The sequence below is a fragment of the Dendrobates tinctorius genome, unplaced genomic scaffold, assembly GCF_039654945.1.
Source record: "Dendrobates tinctorius isolate UK_male_01 unplaced genomic scaffold, ASM3965494v1 ptg000054l, whole genome shotgun sequence".
NCBI classification, from domain to species: domain Eukaryota; kingdom Metazoa; phylum Chordata; class Amphibia; order Anura; family Dendrobatidae; genus Dendrobates; species Dendrobates tinctorius.
The window spans coordinates 13,636,715-13,650,277 of record NW_027361722.1 but is presented as its reverse complement, the minus strand read 5'-3'; the positions used below and the strand labels follow the sequence as shown (position 1 = coordinate 13,650,277).

The following is a 13,563-nucleotide window of genomic DNA, read 5'->3' as shown; positions in this document are numbered from 1 at the left end:
TGCGATATCGCTAGCAATATCGCTGTAAAGTCACCGATTTTGTGACGTTGCAGCGATATTGCTAGCGATATCGCTGCATGTGATACTTACCTCCGACCGGCTCCCCCGCTGGTTATCGCTGATCGCGCGAGAAGCTCCTGGACCATTCCTCGTCGGCCACTTCCTGCTGGGCTTCCTGTGGCGCCGACGAGCGACGCGTGGAGCCGGGCGGGAGGACGCAGGATCGCCTCGTCTGACAGGTAAGTAGCGATCCCCGACCCCAGCGATGTCGCTGGTGAGATCTGCCCGTGTGGCAGCTCACTAGCGACCACCTAGCGATGCACCAGCGATCCTGACCGCGTCATATCGCTGGTGCATCGCTAGGTGTAACGGTACCCTAAAGCAGTAAGTATTAAATACAGTGCAACAAATGAATTATACCAAAGCTTTAGCAAGCACATTTAAAATATGCAGCAAAATGGTAAAGCAGCAGAAGTATGGAGTTGTACCATTTGGATATATTGCAGCAGAGAATAGAGTCAGCAGAGGTGGGAAGTTGTATCATTCAGGCTGCTTGCTAGCAGTGAATGGAGTAAATATATGGCCCCCTCATCCCCATCCTGGTGTGCATGGCCCCTCATCCCCATCCTGGTATGCATGGCCTCCTCATCACCATCCTGGTATACATGGCCCCCTCATCCCCATCCTGGTGTGCATGGCCCCTTATACATGGCCCCCTCATCCCCATCCTGGTGTGCATGGCCCCCTCATCTCCATCCTGGTATGCATGGCCCCCTCATTCCTATCCTATTATACATGGTCCCCTCATCCCCATCCTGGTATGCATTGCCCCCCTCATCTCCATCCTGGTATGCATGGCCCCCTCATTCCTATCCTATTATACATGGTCACATCATCCCCATCCTGGTATGCATGGCCCCCTCATCTCCATCCTGGTATGCATGGCCCCTCTCATCCCTATCCTGGTATGCATGGCCCCCTCATCCCCATCCTGGTATGCATGGCCCCCTCATCCCCATCCTGGTATGCATGGCCCCTCTCATCCCTATCCTGGTATGCATGGTCTCCTCATCACCATCCTCGTATGCATGGCCCCCTCATCTCCATCCTGGTATACATGGCCCCCTCATCCCCATCCTGGTATGCATGGCCCCCTCATCCCCATCCTGGTATACATGGCCTCCTCATCCCCATCCTGGTATGCATGGCCCCCTCATCCCCATCCTGGTATGCATGGCCTCCTCATCCCCATCCTCGTATGCATGGCCCCCTCATCCCCATCCTGGTATGCATGGCCTCCTCATCCCCATCCTAGTATGCATGGCCTCCTCATCCCCATCCTGGTATGCATGGTCTCCTCATCCCCATCCTAGTATGCATGGCCTCCTCATCCCCATCCTGGTATGCATGGCCCCCTCATCCCCATCCTGGTATGCATGGCCCCCTCATCTCCATCCTGGTATGCATGGCCCCTCTCATCCCTATCCTGGTATGCATGGCCCCCTCATCTCCATCCTGGTATGCATGGCCCCTCTCATCCCTATCCTGGTATGCATGGCCCCCTCATCCCCATCCTGGTATGCATGGCCCCTCTCATCCCATCCTGGTATGCATGGTCTCCTCATCCCCATCCTGGTATGCATGGTCTCCTCATCCCCATCCTGGTATGCATGGTCTCCTCATCCCCATCCTGGTATGCATGGTCTCCTCATCCCCATCCTGGTATGCATGGCCTCCTCATCCCCATCCTGGTATGCATGGCCCCCTCATGCCCATCCTGGTATGCATGGCCTCCTCATCCCCATCCTCGTATGCATGGCCTCCTCATCCCCATCTTGGTGTGCATGGCCCCCTCATCCCCATCCTGGTATGCATGGTCTCCTCATCCCCATCCTGGTATGCATGGCCTCCTCATCCCCATCCTGGAATGCATGGCCCCCTCATCCCCATTCTGGTATGCATGACCCCCTCATCCCCATCCTGGTATGCATGGTCTCCTCATCCCCATCCTGGTATGCATGGCGCCCTCATCCCCATCCTGGTATGCATGGCCCCCTCATCCCCATTCTGGTATGCATGACCCCCTCATCCCCATCCTGGTATGCATGGTCTCCTCATCCCCATCCTGGTATGCATGGTCTCCTCATCCCCATCCTGGTATGCATGGCCTCCTCATCCCCATCCTCGTATGCATGGCCTCCTCATCCCCATCTTGGTGTGCATGGCCCCCTCATCCCCATCCTGGTATGCATGGTCTCCTCATCCCCATCCTGGTATGCATGGTCTCCTCATCCCCATCCTGGTATGCATGGCCTCCTCATCCCCATCCTGGTATACATGGCGCCCTCATCCCCATCCTGGTATGCATGGCCCCCTCATCCCCATTCTGGTATGCATGACCCCCTCATCCCCATCCTGGTATGCATGGTCTCCTCATCCCCATCCTGGTATGCATGGCCTCCTCATCCCCATCCTGGTATGCATGGCCTCCTCATCCCCATCCTGGTATACATGGCGCCCTCATCCCCATCCTGGTATGCATGGCCCCCTCATCCCCATTCTGGTATGCATGGTCTCCTCATCCCCATCCTGGTATGCATGGTCTCCTCATCCCCATCCTGGTATGCATGGCCCCCTCATCCCCATTCTGGTATGCATGACCCCCTCATCCCCATCCTGGTATGCATGGTCTCCTCATCCCCATCCTGGTATGCATGGTCTCCTCATCCCCATCCTGGTATGCATGGCCTCCTCATCCCCATCCTCGTATGCATGGCCTCCTCATCCCCATCTTGGTGTGCATGGCCCCCTCATCCCCATCCTGGTATGCATGGTCTCCTCATCCCCATCCTGGTATGCATGGTCTCCTCATCCCCATCCTGGTATGCATGGCCTCCTCATCCCCATCCTGGTATACATGGCGCCCTCATCCCCATCCTGGTATGCATGGCCCCCTCATCCCCATTCTGGTATGCATGACCCCCTCATCCCCATCCTGGTATGCATGGTCTCCTCATCCCCATCCTGGTATGCATGGCCTCCTCATCCCCATCCTGGTATGCATGGCCTCCTCATCCCCATCCTGGTATACATGGCGCCCTCATCCCCATCCTGGTATGCATGACCCCCTCATCCCCATCCTGGTATGCATGGTCTCCTCATCCCCATCCTGGTATGCATGGTCTCCTCATCCCCATCCTGGTATGCATGGTCTCCTCATCCCCATCCTGGTATGCATGGCCTCCTCATCCCCATCCTGGTATACATGGCGCCCTCATCCCCATTCTGGTATGCATGACCCCCTCATCCCCCTTCTGGTATGCATGGCCCCCTCATCCCCATCCTGGTATGCATGGCCTCCTCATCCCCATCCTGGTATACATGGCGCCCTCATCCCCATTCTGGTATGCATGACCCCCTCATCCCCATTCTGGTATGCATGACCCCCTCATCCCCCTTCTGGTATGCATGGCTCCTCATCCCCATTCTGGTATGCAGAAGTGTCCATATTGACTATTAGGATTTTCACTTCCAGTAGGTGGCTCTAAAGTTAAGGCTTCTTCCTCTGAAGAAGAAATGCATAAGATTTTTTTACATCCTGCTGCAAGTTCTCTGGAAACAACTGTTATGCTTTAAGAAATGTGCTCCTTAGACCTTATGGAGGCTTCAAAAATCGGGACCAGACCTCAATCAGTGAACAATATTCCCGATCTGTGACCTGCAGCAATATTTGCTGCCACAACTGTTTCTCTCCTCCCCATTCTGATAGTTCTGATTCCATCACTTGTCTCATTGATGCACTGTTCTGTGTACTGTTGTGTATAATTATGTGACATCTCAGAATTTGTGTTATACCTGATGTTTGATGAAGAGGCCTAAGGAGACTCCAAAGCTGCTGTTTTTCCTTCTTTTTTTTTAAATCAGGTAATTTTTTATTAAACATTTTCAAAAATTGAAAAACCAGGTAATCATATACAGGGTTTTTCCCAAATAGTGTATTACATAAACACAATAGAACCCCACAAAAATCCCTCACAACTCACCCCCCCTCTCACCCGAAAAAAAACCTCTCGTCTCTCCCGATGCATTTGGTCTCTCACAGCTACAATTTTTGGGTTATATCCTCCTCAACGCTCTCATCCATGTTAATCTAGGAGGCGCCAACCCGGGTGTGTCCAACCAAGGTGCCCACATATCTTCCCATTTCTTAGTTGTTCTTCTCTTTTAATACACATATTTTTCCATATCTATATTATTATTAACTGCATCGTTAACTTCCGTGATTGTTGGTACAGAAGATCCCTTCCAGTGAGCCGCCACCCTTTTACGAGCTTGATATAATATTCGTGAGACTGCCAGCTGGTGCTCCTCCGAAAGCCGCAGTCTCCACCCGCCCCAGAAGAGCCATTTTGGGGTCTAGTACCATTTGACATTGATAGACAGACAGTATTAAGTAAATCAGTCATATCTCCCCAAAACCTACGTAACCGAGGACAGTTCCAGGTCATGTGTATCAGATCCGCATTGGGCGTTCCACATTTCCAACAATCTGCCTCTCTAGCATAGCCCATTTTGAACAACCGTACAGGGGTTTGATAAAGTCGATGAAGCAAATAAAGATGCGACACTCTCTGCACCTCACTAACCGACACTTTCGTGACTTCTTGCAATGCATCCTCCCATTCATCATATGTTAAATCACCTACATCAACTTGCCACTTATTCTTCGGAGTCTCCAGACATGCCACTCTCATTTCTAACATTCTTGCATATTTCATGGATATAATACCTCTTGATCCCCCCCCCCCCACTACTCTATCCAACAGTGGAGTTTTAGCTGGATTACCTAGTGGAGCGAGTCGCTGTTGTGTTTCACAAGCATGTCTCAGCTGGAGATATTGAAAAAATCTTGCATTAGGGATGGAAAATGTCTGTTGGAGATCCTCAAAAGATCGAAACTCCCCTTCAGAATAAAGCTGTGATATTAGTTTAAGCCCTCTCCCATACCTCAAAACCCTCTAATTTATTTAGCTCTGTACATGACAAGTTTCTCCAGATGAGGGAACGCCCCGTGACTTCCTGTATACCCAATATTTCTTTAGCCATGTTCCATATCTTATCCATGCTCTTCATTATCGGAATATTGATAGCTTGACCCTGACGGAACCGCCCTGAGTCTAGCGCCTGCACCAGTAAGTCCTTTCCCACTACGCATGTAAGCATTACATCCCGAGGAAGTTCGCATGAAGGAATCCTCCTCCCCCCATTCTCTGAAATGCTGCAACTGTGCTGCAAGATAATACAGAAACGGGTCAGGAACCTCTAACCCCCCCAGTTCTTTAGATCTACGCAAAACCTACAACCGAATTCTAGGACCACTCCTCTTCCAGATAAGCTCTCTAAATATTCTGTTTATCTGATAAAAGATTCGACCAGGAATCCAAATGGGCGCATTGTGGAGGGCATACAAAGCTTGTGGCATGAGAACCATTTTTACCATGTTTGCCCTTCCCACCATACTCAGTGGTAACTTGCACCAGTCCTTTACTTTTTGCTGAAATTTGGCAAATAGCGGGGTAATATTTAAACGCTCAAAATCTTGTATATTATACCCAATATGAATACAATACATTTAATCATCCAGCCAATTCCAAGGAGTTCTCGGGAGCATCTTTCACCGGCATAAGTTAATACATAAACCAGAGATCGCTGCGAAGGATCAAAAGACCTCCATTGCCACCCTCAGAGAAGACGGCCACTCTCCCAAAAACAAGAGCATGTCATCAGCATACAACGCTATTTTTTCTTGCAAAGACTCATACCCAAATCCCTTAATTTCATGTGTCGCGTGAATTACTACTGCCAAGGGCTCAATTGCCAGAGAAAACAGTAGGGGAGACAGGGGGCACACTTGTCTGGTCCCTCTGTGTAAGTTAATTGTATTTGAGATCTCCCATTAATTCTAATTTTGGCCTCTGGACCTCGAATACAGCAGCTGTATCCAGGCAATAAAATTTTTACGGAAACCCATCTTGGCTAATATAGCCCACAGATATGGCCATTCGATGCTGTCAAATGCTTTAGCAGCATCCAAAGATGCAACAGCCCTAGGTTCCTTTCCCTTTGTAAATTTAGATACAACCGCCGGATATTAATTGCAGTTGATTTCTCTGGCATAAAACCAGTTTGATCTGGATGAATAATACTAGATATTACTCTAGACAGCCACATCACCTGAATCTTTGCAAAAATCTTGACATCAACGTTTAAAAGGGAGCTAGGCCGGTATGACTCTGGAAGACAAGGATCCTTATCAGCCTTGGGGATCACCACTGTGATTGCTTCATTCGAGGACCGGGGCAAGTGCCCATCTTCCCTAGCCGCCTCAAACACCTTCAACAGCTGTGGAAGGATTATATTTGAGTACTGTTTATATACCTCCACAGGCAGCCCATCAGACCCCGGTGTCTTATTCCCTGCCATAGAATCTAGAGCCTCCTCTAATTCCTCCAGACTAATTGGTGCCTCCAGCACAACAGCTTCCGATTCAGACAGAGTAGGCAGACCAGCAGTCCCCAAAAAGCTACTGAGCAACTCGTCAGAGAACCCGCCCTGCAAATTATATAATGTCTCAAAAAACTCGCTAAAAGTTGCTAGAATTGCCACAGAAGATCTTTCTAGTTCCCCGTTTTTGTTTTTTATCTCCGCTACCATTGCAGGGCCAGATTGAGTCTTGATCAGGGTAGCTAGTAGATGTCCAGTTCCCTCTCCCTCCCTGAAATAGACCTGCCGCCGGAAGTATTGTTTATCTGCAGCTTTTCAAAGCTTATGTTGGGCTGATCGTTGTTCCGCATCTTTTAATGCGTTAAAATGTATATCCGACAGAGTTTTCAAATATTGCAATTCTGCAAAGATAGTTTCCTTCTGTAAGAGTTCCTCATATTCTCTAGACTTAGTTCTAACTCTATTCACTTCCGAGATCAACAGTCCTCTCCGATAAGCTTTAGACGCATCCCAAATTCTTTCCCTGGGGGCTATACCCTCATTAATAGCAAAAAATTATTTTAGCTAGTCAGGGATCCTAGCATCTGCTTGAATAATAGGTAACCAGAATGTGTTAAACGACCATGGTGCCCGTTCCCCTCTCCCGCCATGTTCCCAATTAAATGTCGCCATAACAGGGGAGTGATCTGACAAGGCCCTAGGTTGATACTCCACTCTGGACAGTCGGACGTTTGTTTCCTTCTTTTCAGTTATCCATTAGAAGGTATCGACCACTGAGGACTCTCCATCTTGACAATTTTTTATACCTTTTTATGTGCACATACTGTGGCATTTTATCTTCCTTACAGTATTTTATGATTCAGCCTTTTTTTATGTGTATACTTCTTTTTAATTGGAGTACCGTCATGCCGTGTATTTTGGTGAACTGCTGTCTGCTCACCTGATGGTTGCACCGGAAGGATAACGTTGATGTCAGTATTTGGCTTACTGGATTATTGTAGTTTTGATCCTCAAATTAATCGTATTCTAATTCAAGTAAAAAAACCCAAAGAAAATCCCTTGAACAACCAGCCTCCTGTTCCGTTACCATTTAAGAATGAGGGTGGTGAGTGAGCTTCGAGAATGCTATATATTAATGCAAGCCTTTCTTTTTCTCTCTCCCCCTCTTCCCCTCTCTCTGTTTCCCGTATGGCCTAGTATACAGTCCCTTAGGAAACACACAGAGAAGGCAAAACATAAAGAATGTGCTCTATGTAGACAGAGCTTAAAGGATACATGGCCTAAAAGGCTGTATCAAACATGTATTAATGACACAGTAGCTAAAGAGACTCCAAAATTCTCCAGCTCACTGAGAGCCCTTATCAGAATTGAGGTAGAGAGTTCCCTTAGTTCCTGGCCCTGTATGGCGGGGTCATCAAGGAAGGATAGGGTCGAATCGTCCCCTTCGCCATCTGATTCCTCAGAGGAGGGGGTAGTACAAGACACAGCGAGTTCTTCCTCGGAGAGCGAATCGGGTTCAGGTTATTGCTTCCCACTGGAAGAGGTGGACAGGCTAGTTAAAACTGTAAGAACCACAATGGGGTTAGTGTATGAGAAACCTAAAAAATCTGTTCAGGACATTATGTTCGGTAGAAAGGAAAAAGCACACAGAACCTTCCCCTTAAATGAACAGCTCTAAGGTCTAATTACCAAAGAGTGGGAGAAAACGGACAAAAAGGGCCCCTTGCCGTCTTCTTTTAAAAGGAAATATCCCTTTGAGGAAGAGGCGTCCTCTTCCTGGAACAAAGCGCCAAAATTAGACGTCGCTATATTGAAGGCCTCTAAGGATTCTTCTCTTCCCTTCGAGGATTCGGGCTTGTTGAAAGATCCGTTAGATAGGAAGATGGATACCTTCCTCAGATCCACATGGGAGTCATCAGCAGGCGCTTTAAGACCCGCCATTGCGGCAACCTGTACCGCCAGGTCCCTGATGATGTGGTTGAACACATTGGAGGACCAGCTGGAGGAAGATCTATGTGCGGAGGCCGTAAAAACTGCACTTCCAATGATTAAGGGAGCAGCGGCTCTTTTGGCAGATGCATCTACTGATTCGGCTAAGCTAGCCGCAAGGTCAGCAGCTTTGTCCAACGCAGGCCGCAGTGCAGTCTGGTTAAAGAGCTGCCCTGGAGATGCTCAAGCCAGAGGGAAATTATGGTCCCTTCCTTGTGAGAGTCAATACCTGTTTTGGTCAGCCCTAGACGATCTGTTAGAAAAAGCGGCCGATAAGAAGAAGGGTTTTCTAAACCACCCCGATCCTCCTTTAGTCGATCCTTTCGGAGGAGAAATTACAACAAGAAAAGGTGGTTTATGGAGCAGAAAAAGAAGCAGGATAATTGCAAAGGATCCCCAAAGGGTTCCTATTTAGCGCCTCCTCCCGAAGAGACTGGAAATCCTCCAAATGACACAGTCTCCCAGGTGGGAGGAAGACTCTCCCGCTTCCTTCCGGCCTGGGAAAGACTATCTTCAAACCCCTGGATTCTCAGTTTAGTAGGGGCAGGGCTAAAGTTGGATTTTACAAGATATCCCCCAGACAAACTCGTCGTAACAGCTCCACGATCATCCAGCGAAGAACAGAAAGCCCGAGAAATGGAGGTTCTAGATATCCTGGACAAGAGCGTCCTTCAGTATGTACCAGCAGAAGAGCGGGGGTAAGGCTATTCCCCGGCTATTCCTTATAAAAAACACGGATGGCTCGTATAGAACCATCTTCAATCTCAAAGGAGTGAACAGGTACTTACAGATCCCAAATTCAAGATGGAGTCGGTAAAATCAGCCATTCAGTTGCTTTTTCCGGGTTGTCATATGGCCGTCCTGGACTTGAAGGACGGGTATGATCACATCCCAGTTCACCCCCGCTTCAGTAAGTTCCTCAGGGTAGCAGTATCAGTAAATGTCACAATCAGACATCTCCAGTACAGGGCACTTCCCTTCGGGATAGCAGTGGCCCCTCGCGTGTTTACAAAGTTGGCAGCGGAAGTCACTGCTCACCTGAGAGAAACAGACAGCTAGTGATTCCATACTTGGACGATTTTTTTAATAGTTGGTCGGTCCTTCACTCACTGTCAGCGTCAAGTAGAAGACGTAGCCATTTTAAGGGAATTAGGATGGTGTTTAAACCTGGAAAAATCAAGGCTGCTACCACAGACAACACCAGTTTTTCTCGGCCTTATGCTCGATTCCCGCAAGCAGGAATGTCGTCTCCCAGAAGAGAAAAAAGAGAAGTTGTTCACTATCATCTCCAGGACAATAAAAAATCCAGTTTTGACACTCAGAGGTGCAATGTCACTCCTGGGATCCTTGACTGAGTGTACACTAGTACTGCCACACAGGGCTGTGGAGTCGGTAAGCCAAACCTGCGACTCCGACTCCTCAATTTCCCTTACACCGACTCCAACCACGACTCTGACTCCCACATATACAGTATTGCTTATATTTAAGTGAAAAATTTATTGTAGTACAATGTGAACATCAGACATTTAATCATTTCTATGATCCAATAATCAAGATATTTAGATAGAACATAATATCTATGTATTAGAGTACAACTTTAGAACACAAAAAACTGTAATAAATTGTAAATATGTAATACACTGTATACATGTATACGGTACAGACCAAAGTTTGGACACACCTTCTCATTCAAAGAGTTTTCTTATTTTCATGACTATGAAAATTGTAGATTCATTCTGAAGGCATGAAAACTATGAATTAACACATGTGGAATTATATAATTAAAGTGTGAAACAACTGAAAATATGTCTTATATTCTAGATTCTTCAAAGTAGCCACCTTTTGCTTTGATTACTGCTTTGCACACTCTTGGCATTCTCTTGATGAGCTTCAAGTGGTAGTCACCAGAAATGGTCTTCCAACAGTCTTGAAGGAGTTCCCAGAGATGCTTAGCACTTGTTGGCCCTTTTGCCTTCACTCTGCGGTCCAGCTCACCCCAAACCATCTCGATTGGGTTAAGGTCTGGTGACTGTGGAGGCCAGGTCATCTGGCATAGCACCCCATCACTCTCCCTCTTGGTCAAACAGCCCTTACACAGCCTGGAGGTGTGTTTGGGGTCACTGTCCTGTTGAAAAAGAAATGATGGTCCAACTAAACGCAAGCCGGATGGAATAGCATGCCGCTGCAAGATGCTGTGGTAGCCATGCTGGTTCAGTATGCCTTCAATTTTGAATAAATCCCCAACAGTGTCACCAGCAAAGCACCCCCACACCATCACACCTCCTCCTCCATGCTTCACGGTGGGAACCTGTCAAAGACTGAACTCCTAGTGTTTCCTCCCTCTACTAATGTACCTATACCCGACATTGCTATTTCTGTGGGTGGTTCCACTATTACTCCCCAGCAACAGGCCCGCTGTCTTGTGGTCATACTTGATTCCGAGCTTTCCTTTGCCCCCCACATTCGATCAGTGGCTCGCTCTTGTCATCTGCACCTCAAAAACATTTCTAGAATTCGACCTTTTCTTACTTTTGACTCTGCAAAAACTCTTACTGTTTCTCTTATTCATTCTCGTCTGGACTATTGTAACTCTCTTCTAATCGGTCTCCCTCTGACCAAACTCTCCCCTCTCCAATCTGTCTTGAATGCTGCAGCCAGGATCATATTCCTCACCAATCGTTACACCGATGCCTCTACCTTGTGCCAGTCATTACACTGGCTACCCATCCACTCCAGAATCCAGTACAAACTTATTACCCTCACCCACAAAGCCCTCCATGGCTCAGCACCACCCTACATCTCCTCCCTTGTTTCAGTATACCACCCTACCCGCGCCCTCCGTTCTGCTGATGACCTGAGGTTAGCATCCTCAATAGTCAGAACCTCCCACTCCCGTCTCCAAGACTTTACACGTGCCTCGTCAATTCTTTGGAATGTACTTCCCAGGTCAATACGATTAGTCCCCAATCCCCAAAATTTTAAGCGTGCCCTGAAAACGCATTTATTCAGACTGGCCTATCGCCTCAACACATTAACCTAATCTATCCCTGTGTGGCACAGCCAAAAGTTTTACCATAACCAGATTTCCCGCATCATGTTCCCACATGCTTTATGCATCCATTAGCCCTCTGTGTCTGTACTGTTACACACTTAACATTATGGCTGGTCCATACAATCAGGGCAACTGTTACCACCCACCTTTCGTGTCTACCTCTTTCCTCATAGACTGTAAGCTTGCGAGCAGGGCCCTCTTTCCTCTTGGTATTTGTTATAATCTACTGTATGTGATTATTGTTATGCTGTAATGTCTATTGTCTGTACAAATCCCCTCTGAAATGTAAAGTGCTGCGGAATATGTCGGCGCTATAAAAATAAAATTTATTATTATTATTATATTATTATTATTATTATTATTATGTAGAGTCCATCCGTTCACCTTTTCTGCGTCGCACAAAGACACGGTGGTTGGAACCAAAGATCTCAAATTTGGACTCATCAGACCAAAGCACAGATTTCCACTGGTCTAATGTCCATTCCTTGTGTTCTTTAGCCCAAACAAGTCTTCCGCTTGTTGCCTGTCCTTAGCAGTGGTTTCCTAGCAGCTATTTTACCATGAAGGCCTGCTGTTCAAAGTCTCCTCTTAACAGTTGTTGTAGAGATGTGTCTGCTGCTAGAACCCCGTGTGGCATTGACCTGGTCTCTAATCTGAGCTGCTGTTAACCTGAGATTTCAGAGGCTGGTGACTAGGATGAACTTATCCTCCGCAGCAGAGGTGACTCTTGGTCTTCCTTTCCTGGAACGGTCCTCATGTGAGCCAGTTTCTTTGTAGCGCTTGATGGTTTTTGCGAATGCACTTGGGGACACTTTCAAAGCTTTCCCAATTTTTCGGACTGACTAACCTTCATTTCTTAAAGTAATGATGGCCACTCGTTTTTCTTTACTCAGCTGCTTTTTTCTTGCCATAATACAAATTCTAACAGTCTATTCAGTAGGACTATCACCTGTGTATCCACCAGACTTCTGCACAACACAACTGATGGTCCCAACCTCATTTATAAGGCAAGAAATCCCACTTATTAAACCTGACAGGGCACACCTTTGAAGTGAAAACCATTTCCGGTGACTACCTCTTGAAGCTCATCAAGAGAATGCCAAGAGTGTGCAAAGCAGAAATCAAAGCAAAAGGTGGCTACTTAGAAGAACCTAGAATATAAGACATACAGTATTCTCAGTTGTTTCACACTTTTTTGTTAATTATATAATTCCACATGTGATAATTCATAGTTTTGATGCCTTCAGAGTGAATCTACAATTTTCATAGTCATGAAAATAAAGAAAAAGCTTTGATTGAGGTGTGTCCAAACTTTTGGTCTGTACTGTGTGTGTGGGTGTGTGTGTGTGTGTGTGTGTGTGTGTGTGTATATATATATATATAAATATATATATATTTATATATATATATATATATATATATATATATACATACACACACACACACTATGACTTATCTCGGCTAAGACAAAGCTTAGATCCTCAGGCTACATTCACACTATGGGCGTAGCCAGGATCAAACCTGGGGGGGGGGGGGCAGAATCTCATACTGTTCCGCAGAATTTCATACTGCACACCTCAGCTGCTGCAGAACCTCATACTGCACACCCCTGCACTTGAAAATAAAGCCTGCACCTTAAGAAGATGTGGTGATGAATGCAGTCTATTTATTTCAACTATCAGTTGATGTTGATGTTACTGAAGACGAGCAATGCCTGTCCTGGGCATCCTTTTGGGCAGCTATGAGGTGTACCTGACTGGTGCTGAATAAAGGAGTGTTAGTCTGTGTGCTACCCGGCTTTCATTCTTTTTGGTACAGATATGATATGGATAGACAGATATGGATAAATGGATATATAGATAGAGCAGATTTCTAATCTGCTTTTGCTTTTGAAAACATTATCTATGAGCTCAAAAACATTTCAGGTGATGCGGTTTTTTAAAAAGCTGATCTGCTTTTGAAACTGAAAAACGTATCCTCAAAAAACGCTGTGTGAATGTAGCCTTAGATCAGGAATA

At 46.8% G+C, this 13,563-nt stretch overlaps 1 protein-coding gene across 1 annotated transcript in view; it reads left to right on the top strand.

Moving 5' to 3' along the window:
* B4GALT4 (beta-1,4-galactosyltransferase 4) overlaps nucleotides 1-13,563 on the top strand; it is a 148,847-nt gene that overhangs the window by 28,684 nt on the left and 106,600 nt on the right. The gene's annotated exons all lie outside the window — the stretch shown is intronic.